Below are 12,150 nucleotides of genomic sequence, written 5' to 3'. Positions count from 1 at the left end.
ATTGCTATCTTGGATCGTCAGATTTGTAGATTGAGATCCAAAGAAATTGCTTCTGTGAAGGTTTAGTGGAGAGGTCGTCCGGTGGAGGAGGCTACTTGGGAGACCGAGTTGGATATGAGCGCGAGGTACCCTTAGCTTTTTGATGCACCAGGTACGTTTTTTTCTTTTTCTTGTCTTTGATGCTCGAGGACGAACATGTGTTTTAGTGGTGGATGATGTAATGACCTGTTACGTCATTTTGGTTGCTTTCTTGCTTTTTCCCCTTGTGAACCCGCCCCTTGCTTGTTTTAGAAATTTGCTATGTTAAGTAACCTTTAAGTGTCAGGCTGACTTTAGGCATCTTTGGGGGTAATTGCGTCTTTTGGAATTTTTGTTGGTTCCATTAGCTTTAGGACGTCGAATATAGGTTTTTTGAGTGTTTGGTTCAGTTCCCGAAGGTCCTGGGGGCATTTTGTCATTTGGTTGGAAAGTTGGTTTTTGCCCGTTCGGGATTGACTTGACAACGAGACCTCTTTTGGAAATTTCGAGTGTGCGAGTGAGTTCGTAGCACATTTTTACATGTGTCTGCATATTTGGTTTGTCTCGTGAAGGTTCCGGGAGAGTCTCGGGATTTCAGGTGTTGAGAATCAAAAACCTGATTTTTGCTGGTTGTGATGTAGGCGCTAGTGCAAGGAAGGATCCCCCCCTCCGGATGCTCTCCAGCAAGAGGAGGCCAGCAGGAGCGAGGGTTTGATGATTTGGTCTTTGTCCGCCCCTGCGAAGGCTTTCCCTCAGTGCGCGTGCGCAGCCGTGAGCTTTGCTCCGCCGCTGAGGAGTTCCGATAATTTTGTGGGGTTCGCCGTGTTGAGGAAGTTTCCCTGAGTTTTTCGATGCGAACTAGGGTGCGCAGGTGGCGAATCGCCGAATAGAATATAGTTCTTAGTATCTTCTTCCTTTAGACTTCCATTAGAAAACCCCTAAGTTTGAGAGCGTTTTTGGAGGAGAATTGAAGGAATTTCAAGGAAGAATCACTGGGTAAGTCTCCGAACTTGGTTTTATGACTATTTATCTGCTTCAGACCCTTGACCCATGCTTAGAATGTTGATTTTAAGAGATAAATTTGAAGGGCTTTTGGAACCCAACTTGAGAATTGGGTTTTTAGAAATTGAGCATGAATTAGTGATTATTATTGGATGATTTTCAGTTTATGGGTTATATTGAGCATGAGAATCATGTTTCTAGGTTCAATTCTTGTTTCACCCTTTTAGGTTCGGAATTCTGATTTTAGGGCAAAATTAAGGGGTTTTGGATTATGTAGTAATATGGGTACCGATAGACTCGTATTCTAACGAATAGTCCTTATTTGACTAGACTTTGTTTGTTTGGAGACTATTTGGAGTGGCAAGATAGTGTCGTGATTCGATATTTGGCATTTCAGGCATATTGAGACCTTGAACGCATTCTTGAATGTGTGGTTTGGCTAAAATGTACCTAATAAGAGGGAATTGGTGTGAATTAAGAGGGTTCCGATACTTGTGAGGTGAAGAGCACTAGTATCGAATATCGGTCATCATGTTATGGGTATTTGCGCAATGTCAATTGTATAGTTGGTATGAATGCCATGCTTTGGGCAGTAGCTAATAGAATAGTACAATCCTTTGGATCTATGATTGGGGTTCGATTCCCGTACTTATGTCTCTTATTATTATTAATTGTCTGTTCGTGTGCATATCACTCATACATATATCCTCGTTGAAATGAAGAAAAAAAAAAGCGAAAAGGCGAAGCCTTTATGGTGTTATGAACATAAGAATGGATTTCATGCTTTATACTTGTTCTTGACTTGATGCATGCCATATTCATGCTTTTCATGTATCTATGCATACGATTTGAGGATATGATTGTGAGTCCGATGGGACCTTATTCCGGATGAGTGATTATGCTTTGGCACGTTCTATTGGTACTTGAGCTCGGTTGGCTAAGCGACAGGTTATTGAGATGCGATGTGATTGAGGTCATGATCTGAGGAAATTACCGGAGCAGTGATATATGGGCCTCATGACACCCCAATGGGTCACGATTCGTTAATATTCAAATGTGTGTATATCAGGAAGTGAAAATAGAGGCCTTGCATTGTACTTACATAGCATTCATCAATTTTTCTATATTGTTGTGGTGATTATTGGTACTGTTTTGCCTTATCTTGAAAATCTATCTTTTATGTGGGTTTAGCTGTTGTTATGACTATCTTGTATTTTGGACTAAACGCGGACAAGTGTGGGTGTGATGTCAAAGACCAACCCTCATCTCCATTTCGAAAAGGGTCGGTCAACGATGCATGCTGAGTACCCATTGTTTATTATGCTCACGCTACACTTGCTGCACCCTTTTTGTGTGCAGACTCAATCCCTAGCAAATGTGGAGGCCGTGACTACCAGGTTCCCTGCTAGAGCGTTGCTTGAGAGGCTGGGGTGAGCTCCTTGGATTCGGGATTGCTCTGGATTCTTCTTATCCTTTATTTTCTGTCTTCTTCATTTCAGACTATTTCCTTATGTATTCAGACTATTTATACTCTTAGTAGTCCTTGTATTATGGTGACATCGGATTTTGGGGAAAGATTGTAATAAGTACTTAAGTATTTCTATTTAAGATTGTTAAGAGTTGAAAATGACTTGTATGCTTATTTCCTCTTTTAATATTTCCGCTTATTTTGGGTTGTTAACGGTTGGTGTTGGCTTACTAGTACAGTGGGACTAGTGCAATCACTACTTGGTGAATTGGGTCGTGACAGCCGAATGGCATAACAAGCCACTCGTAGAGACCAAACTTGGTCTTAAAGGCCGTTTTCCACTCATGGCTGTTTACCACTCATCACCGCGGTTCAGTCGAATTTGGTGATAGCTACTTCTAAGATCAACCTTAGAGAACACGCTTAAGCCAAATCGCTCATCCAACATCTCCTCAAGTCTAGGATAGGATGTCGATGTGTTACCGTTATTTTTTTGATAGCTCTACAATCAGTACACATCCTCCAAGTGACCCTTTCTTTGGCACTAGATTCACCGGAACGACACATGGACTAAGACTTTCTTTGACTAGAACTTTCTTAAGGAGTTCTTCAACTTGTCTTTGCAACTCCTTAGTCTCTTCTGGATTGCTCCTATAGGCCGTTTTATTTGGAATTTGAGATTCGAGCACAAAATCAATTTGATGTTCGACTCCCCTCAATGGAGGCAATCCCTTGGGCAACTCCTTCGAAAACAGCTCATCATATTCCTGCAAAGAGAAGTTACAATACTAGGAAAAGTGCTAGTATCTATGTTAGCATTCAATATAAGATCCTTGTTTACAAGGCACACCATGAAATGCCTCTCATCAATGCCCTTCAAGCAATTACTTGGTTCAGCAATCAAACACATTTTGGGCCTCTCTTAAGCCGACCCTTTTCCTCCTTGGGCAATCAAAGCCTCCTTCTTACGCTTCTCTGCTTCCTCCCTTTAAGCCCTCTCTCGGAGTTCTTTCATGATTCGATAATCCTCACTCACTTGATAGGGCGTTAATGGTGCAAGAGTATACTTCCGACCTCCAAATAAAAATGAGTACTTGTTGGTCCTCCCACTATGTTGATTATCCCTATCAAATTGCCAAGGCCTTCCAAGAAATATATGACATGCTTGCATTGGTACAATATGACATAGGATCTCATCTTGATACCTACCAATGCTACACTTGATAACAGATTTCTTGGTTACCCTACTTCACTACAATCATTAAACCATTGGAGCTTGTAGGGACTAGGATGTTTCCTTGTAGGGAACTTCATGTGCTCAACTAACAATTGACTCACCGCATTTGTGCAACTCGCACCATCAATGATCAAGGAACACACCTTGTCCACCATTTTGCATCTAGCATGGAATAAGTTTTCTCTTTGATCAAGCTCTTCTCTAACTAACGCACCCATGGCTCGCCACACTACAATTGCAAATTCTAGTCTCTCCTACATCCTTTCTTTATCATCACCCACGGATTCTCCCTCATGGTCATCTTTTTGCTCCTTATCATCACTTTCAACTCCACCCTCTTCTTTCTCATCGGTACGGTACCCATCACGTCGGGCTATAATTGACCTCCTATTGGGACATGCACTTTCAATATGCCCTCTACATTGTCATTTGAAATATTGAATGGTAGAAGGACGAGGGAAGTTAGGTTTAGAATCGTCACCTTCCTTTGCTTTGTCGTCTCTTCTAGCCTTGTAATCAACTTTGGGTTGGGGAGTGTGAGTAATGGTCTTGGACTTCTTCCATGTGCTTGAGAGTTTTCATTTATCTTTACTCTTACTCCATGAAGATGATGAAGTAATCTTGGCCTTGTATGACTTTTCTTCCTTCAAATCCACTTCAACCTTGGAAGCATCATGAAAAGCTTCCTCTAAATTCCTATAAGTTTGTAGCCTCGTGGGTTTGGAGATTTCATGATTCAAGTTGGCCACAAATCTTATCACCTTGTAGTTCAACTGATCTTCAATCTTGGATTTTATTCGTAAGTTCTCAAACTTATCGAATTACTCCTCAGCACTCTTGTTGCCTTGCCTTAGCATATACACCTTCTTAAGGATTCCATTGTAATAAGCGGGTGTCATACCTTGCTTCCATGAGCTTAATCAAATCTTACCAAGTAATGGTGTCATAGAGATGTTGTCCATCCCTATCTCGCTTCTTGGATTCCCACCAAATGGATGCGTATTCCTCAGATTGGGTAAGGGAGTATTTTACCTTTAGGGCATCCAAGATGTTATTGGTAAGAAAGATCCTCTCACTTTGTAGCTTCCACACAAGGAACTCTTCTGGATCACTACTTCCTTTGAACGAGGGAAGGTTCCCTTTGATAGAATTCAAATTACGCTCTAGGTCACCCGATCCTCATAACCGTGCCATCTACCTCGATCTTCACGACCTTTCCATCTACCCTGATTTTCATAACCTCGGGGCCTCCTAATACCGTATTGTCTCCCTCTACCCCGATTGGCAATATGTCCATGTCTTCCTTCATAATGTGGTTCATCCCACCATCTCCTTGCGTGATTTTCTTAACCTCTTCATCAAAAGGAGGATTTGAAATTAGTGTTGGTAAGGGTCTTGTGGAGGGTGTTCTGGGGTGTATGTGGCATTTTTTGGGGAGTATTTTGTGGGCCTACTTATGGGGTCATTTGCGCTGGTGGTTCATCTTGGGGAAGACAATATATTTGGGGGTTGTGTGAGGATTGGCTCGTCTCACAAAGGCATGAGTGTTGGTATTTTGGAAAATAAGATATTACGGGTGTTGGGTGTATTGGGTAGGTGAGGTGGTGGTGTGAGGAAGGCATAACGTATGCACTTGCCCCGGAGTAAGGGTAAATGAAGTACTCGGGTTCTTGCTTGTTTCCTCTTCGACATTAGAGTGTGGGGTTCCCACTCTACTCGTATGTACAACTTGAACCACCCTAGACTCAAAACTTCCCATTTGCTCCTTAACCTCTCCTGCTTCCGCCTTCAACCCGCCAGCTCCTTAAGCATGAGGGCCATCGAACTTACAAGGGACATTGGTTCCTCCCCTTCTTGAAAATATTCTCCGGAGTTAGTCATTGTACCTGACTCAACAAACGATGTTAGTAGCAAAAGTTCATCATGTCACTCGTATTTGCACTAAATCCTTACCACACTCTAGTGCTCTTCCTAAGTTGATAAAGAACCGCTTGGCTAATCAATTTTACAAGGTTACTAAGCCTACATGGAGGAATAGATTCTTGTAAAATCAAACAACGGATGACTCGACAAAGCTAACAGACTTGAACCAAGAGATTAACGATGAATTCAAAAGTACAAAATGCATACTAGTTGCGAGAAACAAGAAAGCGAAGTGAAATAAAATTTCGAGGTCGATTGTGTCATAATTTGAAAACACTGCCTTGAAGGCCCAACTGATCCAAGGTATCAATTTGTAACAACTTGCACTTTTACGGTCCATAGAATAGATTTACGGTCCGTGAAAAGATTCAAAGAGCTCAGATTTTTTGGTACCAATTCGCGCTCCAAACTTACGGTCCGTCTCTTTGCACCGTGAAAAGATTCAGAGAGTTCAATTTCTAAGTACCAAATTCATGGTTCAGATTTACGGTCCGTCAAAATTTTTACAGTCCTTTCTGATGGATCGTGAAAATATTCAGAGAGTTTGATTTCTGACTAACAAATTTAGGCTTCAGATGTACGGTCAGAATAAATTTTGATCCATAATTTTCCACCGTAAAACTCTTTAGTGATTCAATACTTGTACTTTCTTCCTCAAACTATGGGCCAAAAATTATGAATTTGTGAATTCCTTGGGCCCACTCAACCTAGTATATACTCCTTTTGGGAAAAAATAACACTTTTCTAAACCTTGCACTTGGAATTTTGGATCAAACCCTACCTGATACCAATTGATACAGGTTGTGCGTCCACCAAATAGTATATGAGGGACCTGATCGTGTACCAGTTCCCATATACAATGCAGTATGAGAATCAACACAATATTTTTACGTGGAAAAATCCTTGCTCAAGGGATTAAAAATCACGACCTACCCGTATAGGATTTCAACTCCACTAACAAAGAAACTCGGGTTACGACTCTATCGTAAGCTAGGAATTAACTCTCATAATCCCTCACCCTTACAATAACGCTTATGCAACCCTCAACCTTGACTACCCCTAGCCAAGCACACAAATACACCTAGACTTACCATAGCCTAGCGTATCACTCAAAGGCACCCTTTGAGAATTCACCATAATGACTAACGCTAGCCGCACACTAATACAGCTAAGCTAACTCTAGCCTAGTGTACCACTCAAGAGCTTGTGGAAGAAACCGTGAAAATTTAGGACACCTATAAATAGCTTCTTTTTATGGAAGAGTAGGTTTACAGTTTAAGCACAAAAGAACAAAGACTCAACAACCTAAGGACCTAAAACATCTTTAGTTCTGGACCTGGTCCTTCGGGTTGTTGTGGCTCTGTTCTTGAGGAACACCTTGAAAGGTGAAGACTTGCACTTTGGATGGAGAAATTTTTGAATTGTGTAACAATGAGTCTTCTCTTAGAAGATGATGTCTTTACATGCACGCACAGAGAGAGAGAGAGAGAGAGAGAGAGAGAGAGAGAGAGAGAGAGAGAGAGACAGAGATAGACAAACAGACAGACAGAGTAGAGATGACCACTCATGAAATCTGGACCGTTAATCAATCGGCCTTGATGAGGTACTGCTGTACAGCTGCATTGTACTTTTTAGCCATTACTTTATAGCTGTGTATTTGGGCTTTCAACTTCAGTGACCAGAACCTTTATCTGGAGGAATCTGGTTCCTCATCTGTTCTTCGAACATGTTGTAAGTACATGATACACTGTCGGTAGCTCTACAGTTGCGTTGTTGGCTGAGCAGGCTGGAGACTTGATCCCATATGGTCCTTCTGAATCAACATATCTGGTCTCTCATTTATGAGCAATTCCTGCAGGCATCTGATCCTTCAAGGAGCATGTTAGACAAGCAGCATATGAGATATCATAAGGTTAACTAAGTTCAGACAGATGAAACTAATTGTATTTGGTTCCTTACAGTTTGTCATGTCATCAAACATATCATTTCTTATCAATTTCCCCCTTTTTGATGATGGAAAAGCGACATCCTTTGTATTTCCCCTAAGGACCAGATCCCTTACCCAGATACCTCATTTGTTCCCCATTGAGACTTAGACCTCGTAGTATTCTGGTTCTTTGAGTAGGGCTTGTCAAATCATCAAAACATGTCATTACATATCAATTTTTTCCTTTTTGACGATGATAAACTCATAGGCAAAGTTCCCCCTAAGAACCACATTCCCACTCGTTCCCCCTGCGGATCAATCCTTCATTTGCCCAGCTTACAGTCCCTTTTTCACGGTTCCCCTTATCTTTCGCGCATGTCTCTCTCACATATATCGAATATATTCTTAAGACTGTGAGATGTATGAAGAGGTCATATTGAGGACTAGATTTCTCGTTCTCTCTGGTTTAACCGGGTTTGACAATCATCAAATATACATATAGTTATTTTCCTCTTTTTTGATGACGACAAACTGTCCCTCTCACATCATTCTTCCTCCCTCACATCATTCTTCCTCCCTTTCCCACCCTTTTTCTTTCCCCTTTTTGTATCATTGAAAAGAGTAATAAAAGTAGCATAAGCCAAAAAGAAGTTCAGTAGCATTAACTCATGGCCACTAGGCCAACACAACATAAGCAAGAATAGTAACAAGTATTAAGATCATTGCACAAATCAGAGTAATTGCCCAGATTAGATTAAGCATATTAAAAACATAGTAGTCTTAGTCAGTACAAAATATGATGCTTAAACTGCCATGAGTGCCATAGTCATTGAGCGATTGAATACAAAGGGTCAGATATTCAGGGGGACTCGGAGAGGCTCAAGAACTAAGGATTAGTGGGTCAAGAAAAATATTTTCAGTCTTTAGCTAAGAGTCAGCTTCCTTTGCAGCACCACTGAGACCTGGTCCCTTTGCCTTCTTGAGCATTTTCATTTCTCAATGATTTCCACATCATCCTTAATGTAATATCGTGCACAACAGGCAACTAAATGTGCATAGTAGACTGGTGGATTCATGGAGACCGAATGTGTGCACCTTGCATATGTATCATAGCTAGTTTGTAGCTGCGTCCGATTCGTTCTCATCAACCAGTACATCGTAATGAGCTGGATGGCTAGTACCTCAAATTTTAGTATAGCTATACCAGTAAACATTAAGCTCCATAAGGTGGCACATCTTGATATCTATCACAGTATCTGGCAAGGTGTTTCCATCCTTGTCTGTCATGTTAGGATCGTTGTGATTCACAGAGAGAAGATGTGCATGATGTCTCTTCTGCACTACCACAAGGATTACTCGTGACAGATACCTTTCTTCCAATGGATTGCAAACCTTGAGGATTGTATCCATTTCTTCCCTAATAGGTTCCTTCCCCTACTTCTGTTTTGTCATCCGATCCTTCTGAGTTCCTTCATCGCTTTCTTTTCCCTTCAAGCCCTCTTCAAACCCCTTAACAATTTTAGTTCCACTTTCCATGATATTAGATCTATTTCGTTCCCCCTCATATAGAGTCATAGAGGAGAAGGTCTACACAGGGCTCATAGAGTCCTTTATATGTTCTAGAATAATCGATGGAAGTGAGACTTCCCAGAGCAGACTATCTTTGGGAACTGGCAGTGATTGGTGGGGTTTAGATTCTGGCAAGTGAGGAAGGACGATTCAGATTTTAGATATGGTAATGTTTTTTTGCAAGATCTGAAGAGAAATGGTTTTCTTTTGAGAGGTTTAGGATGGACAGGCATTTAAAGGGCTCAAATCGGAATAGGAAGCGAAGTGTCTTAATGATATGGCATTCTAGACAGTTCTAGACATATTAAGCACTGAAGAGACTACTAACCTGAGTCATGGACACAAGGTCTCTTGAAAATTTTGAAGACGAGGCAGGAGCTCTGAGATGTGCAATGTCACTTATGCTTGTGCTGTCCTAACCCTGCCACGTGTATGTACCTGTAATGGTACAAGAGTGAGTTAGATGCTTCCGAAAAACACCTTTTAACCGTGTACATTTCCTCCTAATCATAGATAAGCTTGAAGAAGTTTGAGAAAGGGCAACAAGTTGAGCGAGCTCGATCAAACCCATCTCCTATAGATTGTTCCCTGCTTAGTGCCTTGGTGAAGATGTCAGCTACCTGGTCCTCTGTCTTGCAAAATCAGCTTTCAGCAAGTAGAGTGATAGAGAGACCAAGGTTCCTCTAGGCCTTGTGGAGATTCTGCTGCTCCTTCTGTTATTACAGGGACCAGGTTCCTCTGTGCCACATTTTCAGTTCATGGGAGAATGTCTTACCAATTTTTTGCCACGGCCAAGAATGTGACCTTTTTTTTCCATTTCCACAAGACACACTCCCTCTTTGGTAGGTCTTGAGTGAGAGAAAATCATCCACTATTTCAGTTATATGCCTTGAGCAGTTTCTATCCAAGTAAACATTATTAAAGTAATTTTTGACTGCCTCCTCTCACTTCAACCTTCTTCCTTTTCCGAAAACTGGGTTGGTCAAGTCTTGGCTTCTTCTTAATCTTTTGACCAGTCCCACATCCACCCCCGTAACTTTTCATAGGAACTTAAGGTCCATCACAAATGATGTCCCACAGCTTAGATCCTCAGCCATGAAAAGTTATGTCTTCTCCTCTTCCACCATCCATGATATTCTCTGTTGGATCTTGGTGGTCTTATGATAGATTCTTCTTTCTCTAGGCTTGGTGAACGAGCCATGATGAAGATCCTCTCTAGGTGTTAATGTTTTAGAAAGAACTCGCTCTGATACCAATTGATACAGGATGTCATCTACCAAATAGTATATGAGGGAGCTAGTCGTATACCAGTTTCCTTATGCAATGCAGTACGAGAAACAAGACAAGGGATTAAAAAACACGACCTACTCCTATCGGATTTCAACTCCACTAACCGATAAACTCAGGTTACAATTATATCATAAGCTAGGAATTAACTCTCATAATCCCTCACCCTTACAATAACGCTTATGTAACCCTCACCTTTGACTACCCCTAGCCAAGCACACTAATACACCTAGACTGACCCCATCCTAGTGTACCACTCAAAGGCATCCTTTGAGAACTCACCACAATTACTAACTCTAGCCACACACTAATACAACTAAGCTAACTCTAGCCTAGTGTACCACTCAAGAGTTTGTGAAAGCAACCTTTAGAATTTAGTACACCTACAAATAGCTTCTTTTTATGGAAGAGTAGGTTTACAATTTAAGCACAAAAGAACAAGGACTCAACAACCTAAGGACGTAAAATATCTTCAGTTCTGGACCTGGTCCTTCGGGTTGCTATGGCTCTGTTCTTGGGGAACACCTTGAAAGGTGGATACTTGCACTTTGGATGGAGCAATTTTTGGATTGTGCAAGATAGAGTCTGTTACACCTCGAAAACTTCAAGTCGTGTGAATCATGAGTAGACCAGCGCGAACCTAAAGTGAACATGAGATCCTTATGAGATTAAGGAGAGTATTTGATAACTTTAAGTGAGTACCTTAAGACTTTGAAGTCGTATATATATATGGAACTAAGTTTGATGAAGGAAGCGAAATGTAAGTCACGCTCGGAAAGGTTTTTGCTATAATTGAGCTAGTATTTATTTCGTAATATCTTGAGGGGCTAATATCGGGCCTATTATATGGTTAATGAAGTGTTATGCAAGTGCCAAGAAGGTTCCATAAGGATTGGGAGTCAAACGAATCGAAAGGAGCAACTTTTCGGAAAAGGGCACTTTCACGGACCATTTGACGGCCCGTCAAATGCTGGCGCACCACCGTATAATGGTCACAGTGAGCGGTGTTGGGGTGGCCATTTTTACGGTGCACTTTGACGCACCATAGGAATTTTGACGGTCCGTTAAAGTAACAACAACAACAACAATCGTAGGATTTCCGTCGGGTTTTTAAGTGACGCTTTATATATATCATTTTTCCTCATTTGAGTTCATTATTTCCCAAAAATCATATCCAAGAGCTCTTTAGAACTCTCCAAGACCCTCTCTTCAACTCCATAAACTAATCCAAGCCAAAATCCAAGGGAGATTAAAGATCAAGAGGCAAGAATCAAGATACCCATGTGTTAGAAGTCTTGCTAAGGTTAGTAGACTTCAAGAATTCTTTGGATATTGAAACTAGGGTTTTCATATAAGTTGATAGTTTGCTCCAAAGCTCATTCTTATAAGATGAAAGGTTAGTTTTCATGCTTAATACATGTTATCAAGAATGTTTAGTTGTTGAACAACTTGGGTAGAAGGAGAAAGTAGAAGATGAGTTCTAAATGTAGTTTTTATGATGTTTTTGAGTGGTAAGCTAACTTGAGTTATGATTCTTAGTATGATATGGATATAACCTTGCTATAGAAGGTAATAATGATGATGAGAAACATTCTATGAAAAATATGCAAAGGGTTGGTGTGAATTTGTTAGTGTAAGTTGAATGTGAGAATGAATATGAAAGACTTAATGGAATGTGACTACGTGATTATGATATTGTAGATATTATTATGGTTATTT

This window comes from Lycium ferocissimum, chromosome 4 (genome assembly GCF_029784015.1).
Source record: "Lycium ferocissimum isolate CSIRO_LF1 chromosome 4, AGI_CSIRO_Lferr_CH_V1, whole genome shotgun sequence".
NCBI classification, from domain to species: domain Eukaryota; kingdom Viridiplantae; phylum Streptophyta; class Magnoliopsida; order Solanales; family Solanaceae; genus Lycium; species Lycium ferocissimum.
This window is presented reverse-complemented; position numbering follows the sequence as displayed.